At 32.0% G+C, this 7,063-nt stretch overlaps 1 long non-coding RNA gene across 1 annotated transcript; it reads right to left on the reverse strand.

Moving 5' to 3' along the window:
* Window positions 1-4,689: 4,689 nt before the first annotated feature.
* LOC117109895 lies at window positions 4,690-7,034 on the reverse strand. The gene is made up of 3 exons (XR_004445607.1): window positions 6,909-7,034; window positions 5,075-5,191; window positions 4,690-4,747 (listed from the first exon to the last, which is right to left on the reverse strand). It is a non-coding gene; the product is annotated as an uncharacterized LOC117109895 (long non-coding RNA).
* Window positions 7,035-7,063: the final 29 nt, after the last annotated feature.

Here is a 7,063-nt window from a genome sequence, read left to right on the forward strand (position 1 = left end):
TATATATATATATATATATGAGAAATTAAATTTTACTTATGGATGTATATTATGTTAACAAAATTGTAAATATACCGTAATTGTTTTCGTGGTTTATTGAACATGTATTCCTACTAATATCCAAGTAGATAATGAATACAAAGACAAACAATACGAAATTAACTTATTTCATTATTACATTACATTTCTCACATAATTCCCTAATGCTTTCTTATTTTTCAGACCGCATCTTGGATAGCGTGCATTTCTTGGTTAATTGTGTCGATCACCTACTTAATCAGTCTACTGAGAGGTAAACAAGAAATTCCATTGCAGAGATTTGAAAACGAAACAAATGTTGTCACTTAGATCAAAATTACATGACACATAAGATGGATAGGTTGATGAGAACCTTGAAAGCTATAATATTCTATCTGTCTGTCTAGAAAATAAAATGTAGAAATCATTGTTATTATCTTTATAATATTTATAATTTTATTTTATCATATTATCATCATCGTCAACGTCCTTATATTGTTATTGTTGTCTATTTGCTTGTTTTTTTTTGGTCAAATTATTTTAGTTAACAATATAGATACAATATTAAAATGTAAAAGAATAAATTAGAAAATTAAGGTATAGTAAAATACACAATGAATATACAAAAAATATGTAGCGGTAATACCTCACAAGAATGTAAACTAAAACGCACATAAGTATTATGCGGTTATGATGCTTTTAAATTTGTTTAAATGATCTACAGTATATAATTTGCTTATATTAAAAATGTATTGTCCCTTGCTAATGGCAACAAATCATAAAAAATAATTTTTAAATAAACTTGATCATATTGCAATTAGGCAATAGCATACAAATTATTAACTTGTGCATACAAAAATATTGAATTTATAAAATGTGTACCCTTATTTTTAAACCAAAATATTATAAGAAAAATAGTAAGACACTTCCAGTGACTAGAAGTGTTTCTATCATTTTGCGTTGTAAACTGATGGGTAGACATTTTTTAAATACACTAATTTATATGTTCAAGTTGATAACTTTAATGTTACTTCAAATTTGGCAAGTTAATTTCAAAAAATATTTTTATGATTTTTGTTGGCATTTTAGCATGGGATAATACATCTTTAAACAGGGATTATAAATATTTTAGAGTATAGTACCCCATAATCAATCCAAAAGACCATTGTATAATGAGTCCTGCACTTTGGATAGTGTTTTGGCACATCATTGCGTTTATGGTACACGTGCGTTATAGGACACGCGCGTATTCCTTTTCATTGTTCTGATTGGTCGGTTGTTAAGATTGATTGACACTCCGGGAAAAAGGTCCAGTAGGAGATATATATAGCTTTGCTTATGAAGTTTATAAGCGAAAAAGAATAACGGCTCGTCGTGTACCACTGCGAGCAATCTTATACTGTATATGTATATAAGTTAGAGAGGTGGGTCCATTAGCGATGTACGTGGCTCTATATCCCTCTGAATTACATCCTGCATTACCAATCAAGTAATTATTCCTGATGATGACAATGTCGAAACATTGAATCCCGACATGATGGCGTGCATTTCAACCAAGTAAATTGTGTAGGCCTATATTAAATAGGAACCTATTTACTCATTTGTTAATTAAGTATTCTCTACTGTATTTTTTATGCTGTAAATATAAATTAACAAAACAAAATTCGTTGGTGAAAATTGTAGTGCTTTATGAACTCCGTACGAATTTAAAACATCTCATTCCAGTAACAGTGAGTTCCTTTTAACTGTGTTGTAAAGTACGATTTTTAAGTATTACAGATTAACATTAAAAAAAAATGTTTGATACAACGACAATTACTCAGACTTAGATGATGAATAAAAAACAAACATTGACTTTCAATCTAATGTGTTTTTTCTCTTCTGTCACTAAAGCCCTATACAGACTATAAACATTTGTTTGAAAAAAAACATGTAACATGTTTATATATGGTCATTATGACATCACATAATAAACTACTGTATACATGGAAACATTATGACAATATTAAGGGCATACAACATTCTTTTCTTTTGTCAGAGAAAATACGATAGTCTGGACAGAGCCTAACTTTGTCAAAATAATATTTACGTCTACTTTAGTCAGCGCGCCGCGCAACAAAGACCAGGGATATTCATGTAAACTATCGTTTCAGTGTCGTCATATACAGTACTCAAACTATTCTTGACGCGTATAATTTGGTCAAGTACGGTGTTGACGCCATGGTTTGCCTGATTGGGGAAGGGGCAGGGTGCTAGTTGGGATGCTCATCTCTAGCGAAGGAAGTGTCTAGGTGAAGAAGCTTCGACAATTTATGGATTTGCAAGGCTTATTTACCAAGTAATTGTGTCTCAGGGACCATAGGGTCATTAAGTTTGAAATAATATAGGAAGAAACAAACTCCAAAAATGCTAGGCCATTGTGATTCAATATTTCAAACTTCATTTGTTTGACTTACAAACACACAATTATAGGTACCAATGACGTAATGAATCATATTGCAGAGATTCCTAACAATCATAATTAAAAATCTATAAAGAGGCTATATTATTATGAACATTTAAACAATTTTTTCTCATCACAAAACTGGACACAAAGAAGGATGTTAAACGATAAGTTTAATATTACACGAATTATAATTTAATCTGTTATCCAGCCAGCGTCCAGCATTCCATTGCAATGACACTCCTACTCCACTTACAATCTGGTATTTGTGCAAGGTTTTTGCGTCGGTCCGTCGCTGAAAAAGTGGAAGAAAAAAATAGGAAGGGTACTAGACCGGCCGGACTCCTTTTTAAATCTACTACTGAAATACTCATCATAAAAAGTTTCTTAATTTAGCATGATAATCATGTCCGCTTATATATTTCGTGCAAACTAACATTCATAAAAATAATGATTTATAATCTGCTGACTAAATTGTGACGTAGGCCTATTCAAACCTCATGTAGAGTACTTCTAAAATTAATCAAGAGGTCCTCTTTTTTAATTTGAATTTTGTGCATGTAGTAGGTCTACTGCGACTGCACTATTGTGAGTGGGAATACTGTCGTCTAATTTACGATCTAACAGGATTAGAGGGAAGATAGAAAGCACACAAAACATTTTTATTTCACAAAGATAAAGGGTATTTACTTAATGTATCATTATCAAGACGTCATGCCGAGATTGCATCAAGTAACCAGGATCGTTGCGGTGGGTGGGGGGGGGGAATTGCGACGGATGCTTACGCACACGCCTCCCAAATTACCAAAGTTCCACATTTTCCGGGATAGAAAATTCAAGACACACTCTCACACATTTCCAAATCCATCCACCAAAACTCCTTGACCAATCACAGCAGTTTCCAACTAGGATTAGCTCTAATTTGTCGTACAAGCAAGGACTTTTAACTGTAGGCCTATTTATAAGCTTTTGAAGTATTTGAGTGTTTCTCCCCGTCGCGTGTGTGTCAACAATTTGTCCCGTACAAGACTATTTTTCTTTCTTTCTATAGGTTTCACTAGAATTATCTTTATTCTCGTTTAAGTCTTCGAGTGTTATTTCCGGCCACCATCTAGAGGTGCCATAATCATAAATTTTTTACCTCAGCCCCAACAATGGTGGGGCTGAGGTGTTAAAGACCCCCCAGTGGTGGATTCAATGGGGGCCGGACCGACCTGAGCCCCCATTAATTTTTGAAAATTATAAAGAAAATGGAGAAAAAAATACTTACAATAATTTATAATTAAGTTTAAGACTGTTACAAGTATTATGCTTTACTAATCATTCAATTATTCGCTTGCTATATAATCTATGCCTTTATTCATATTGAATATGAACGAAATGTTTGTTAAAGTCAAACATTAAAACAATACATAGCAAAGTACATGTGTGTCCGAGAATTTATAATTCTTTTGTGAATTGATTAAAAGATATTATCACCCACAAAATCACTATGTAAAAGCCATAGAAATGAAAATATAACATTGAATTACTCATTTAACCAAATCACGTAAGTTATCAAATTTTTCAATAAAGTAAAAAAATTAAAAAAAATAATGATTAACATACATTTTATTACAAATTCCTAGTGCTGCCAGAAATGTATGGGTTATGCGAAGACATATAAACATTACATTTTTTATCATTATAATTTGCAGCTGAAAGCCTAACACAATGAAATGAACAAAACTAATACGTTAAAGTTGTCATACCTAAAGTACAAATGTTTTGATAGCATACTTTTAACATGAAACTGTGATAACGCACTCATATCAAATAGTAAACTGAGACGCACTTGTCACACTTACATTGCACTTTTTAATGAACAAAATAAACCTTGAATGAACAAAATACAAGAATCCAAATTAAACCGAAAGGTCCACTGATTAATCTCAGATACAGATAAAATAATACATACTCAAAGTTTAGGGATTCATTACATTGATATTATTTATGTCATTATCAGGAATCCAAATTACAGGTATGCAATCAGGTTAATACTAACAGTTATTTTTGTACAAATTGCTATTGCACTTTATAAGTAGAAAATTCAATATATTCACACTGTATTATAGTACTGCACAACAAAATATGTTATTGCGCTTTGTGTTAATATGTGCAGTATTTTATTTTCATTAAAAGGGTATGTGTTTCTATGTAGCTTGCATATCGATTAAAACCGGATAGATGTAAACATATCTCACCATAGTATTTGATTTTCATCCTGCGTCTTAACAATTAAAGAAGCTGAAAATATAAATATATTTTAATTAGGCAATAAATAGCAATATAATTCATTCTAGGCAATGGAAAGTAAAATATTTTAAGTGTTAATTATATTGTGCGCTCACTTTTCCCTTGGTTTCGATGTTGTACAAATGGCATAACATGTTTATTATTATTATTATTATTATTATTATTATTATTATTTCATAATAGTTTGGGAATACAAATACAGTAACTTTCCGAAACATAAAAATAATAAAAAAATAAACGCCATACATTGAAAAATAGGGGCAACATTTAAAAATGGACATTGTACAGAAGTAGAATAATTTTTATTATTTAAAATACCTTAATGTCTGTCTTAGTATCATTTCTCTGCTGCTCTCCATGAACACCATCCAGCTGCTCTTTCCTTTATGTTCAAATTGATTATCTCCATGATGTATTTTGTCAGCTCGCCTGTATCTTGTTTAAAATTTAAATTAAAAAGTTATTATTGCCATTTTTATTTTCATTAAATAATTATGACAGAACATCAGACATTAATAATACCACCAAACTTCAGATACTAAAAATGAAATTTCAAAGTATAATAACAATAATAATAATAATAATAATAATAATAATAATAATAATAATAATAATAATAATAATAATAATAATAATAATAATAATAATTGCTGCGAAGCAGCCAATTCATATTCTCGACAGCAATTTGACCTCTGAAAGGTCATTGTTTGTCAAAAAACGAGCGCATAAGACGACTGAAAAGCGGAGTTTCCTTCTTTCGTTCTGCCGTGTAAAATCAATTACTTTAGGCGACGTTTGTAGACTAACATACTCGTACCAACGTCCGCATGTCGCGTTAGCCTTATCCTACTCTAGGCCTAGACTAGCTAGGATGGCATATAGGCCTAGCCTTGAAGGGACGAAGGTCCCAATGAAAAACAACGTCGCTCTTTGATAGCTAACATTGTCTATTTAACATCACAATAACCTATAGTTGTTTTTTGAATTGTACTCCACAAATCTCAGTCGATACCTCGCACAACTGGCTAACGTCTCTATCTATTGTCGTGACGTCATGGCTCGTTGGCTCACACTTGTGATATGTCTCGCACTTGTGATCAAATAACACGCTGGCTCGCACTTTGGCAACACTCTTTGGCAGTCAACTCGCCCAGAAAACCCGCCCTTTGAAACTTGCCCCATAAAAAAAATGTACACTTCCAAGAACATGCAGTCTTCAAATTAAAAATTGTAACCATTGGTAATCAACTACATTTTCCACATACATAGAAATTTTTGAAACTTTATTTAAAAAAACCTAAGCCATAATTTACCACACTATAGACACTTTTTGACAAAAATGAAAAATTACGACTTTGTTACCCAATGAGAAGTGTTCTCATAGACAATGGGTCGTGTCTCATATTATTTGTTATAGTTTTATTATTTATTATTTTCACTTTACTCGCATAAATAATTTTGTTCAAAGAACATTTATATGCAGTTGTACTTCGCAGCACTTCATTTGTAATTTGCAATTTCTAGTAATAATAATAATAATAATAATCAAATATTTTTGGACATTTTAAAATTACAAGATAAAGGTTTTTATAAAACTTGGGGTCTGAATAATCCTAAAAATATGTCTATAGCGAATAGACTATGCCTAGCGTAGGACTATTTCACGTGAGAGCATACCACGTATACTTAAGATTTAAATACCCTTCGGGCCAAACATTGTTTACTTTCACCTAAGCCTAGGCGGCAACCTACCCTCCCGTGGCGTAAGGCTATTTTTAGGGAGCCTAGACCTAGTTTTGCCTATGGAAGACTGCTAGAAACATTTTAATTATATGTTTAAAACATATTAGTTATCTTGTCTGCGTTATTTATTACGCCATAAACGTCTAAAAGGTAGACATGCTAGGCCTGTCTAAGCTAAACACGTGTATTTCAAAGGCCAAACACGGTCATTTTTAAACTTAAATAAAATTTTTACCGGAACAGTTGTCAGAGATTTTTTAGAGGATAATGCAGAAGTCAAATAGTAATAACATGGAGCAAGTTGCAATGTTTCAAAAAATTGCAAAAATTATTTATAGCCATGTAAACTTTACATGCCAGATTTTCTTAAGTTTTTGGTGAAAAACATGGAATAAATTTAAATACTCACACGTAAAATCAGGAGCCATGACATCGTGCCTATGTTATACCATGGAGGTATTATTGAGAAGGAGATCACTCGGCAACAGATCCCTTTGACGCGACAAACCTATGTGTTCCCCGCTTTTGGATCGCGCGCGGGCGTATTACCCTATAATTCACATT

The sequence above is a fragment of the Anneissia japonica genome, unplaced genomic scaffold (assembly GCF_011630105.1).
Source record: "Anneissia japonica isolate Jap-2015-1 unplaced genomic scaffold, ASM1163010v1 scaffold585_len4108843_cov191, whole genome shotgun sequence".
Classification (NCBI taxonomy): domain Eukaryota; kingdom Metazoa; phylum Echinodermata; class Crinoidea; order Comatulida; family Comatulidae; genus Anneissia; species Anneissia japonica.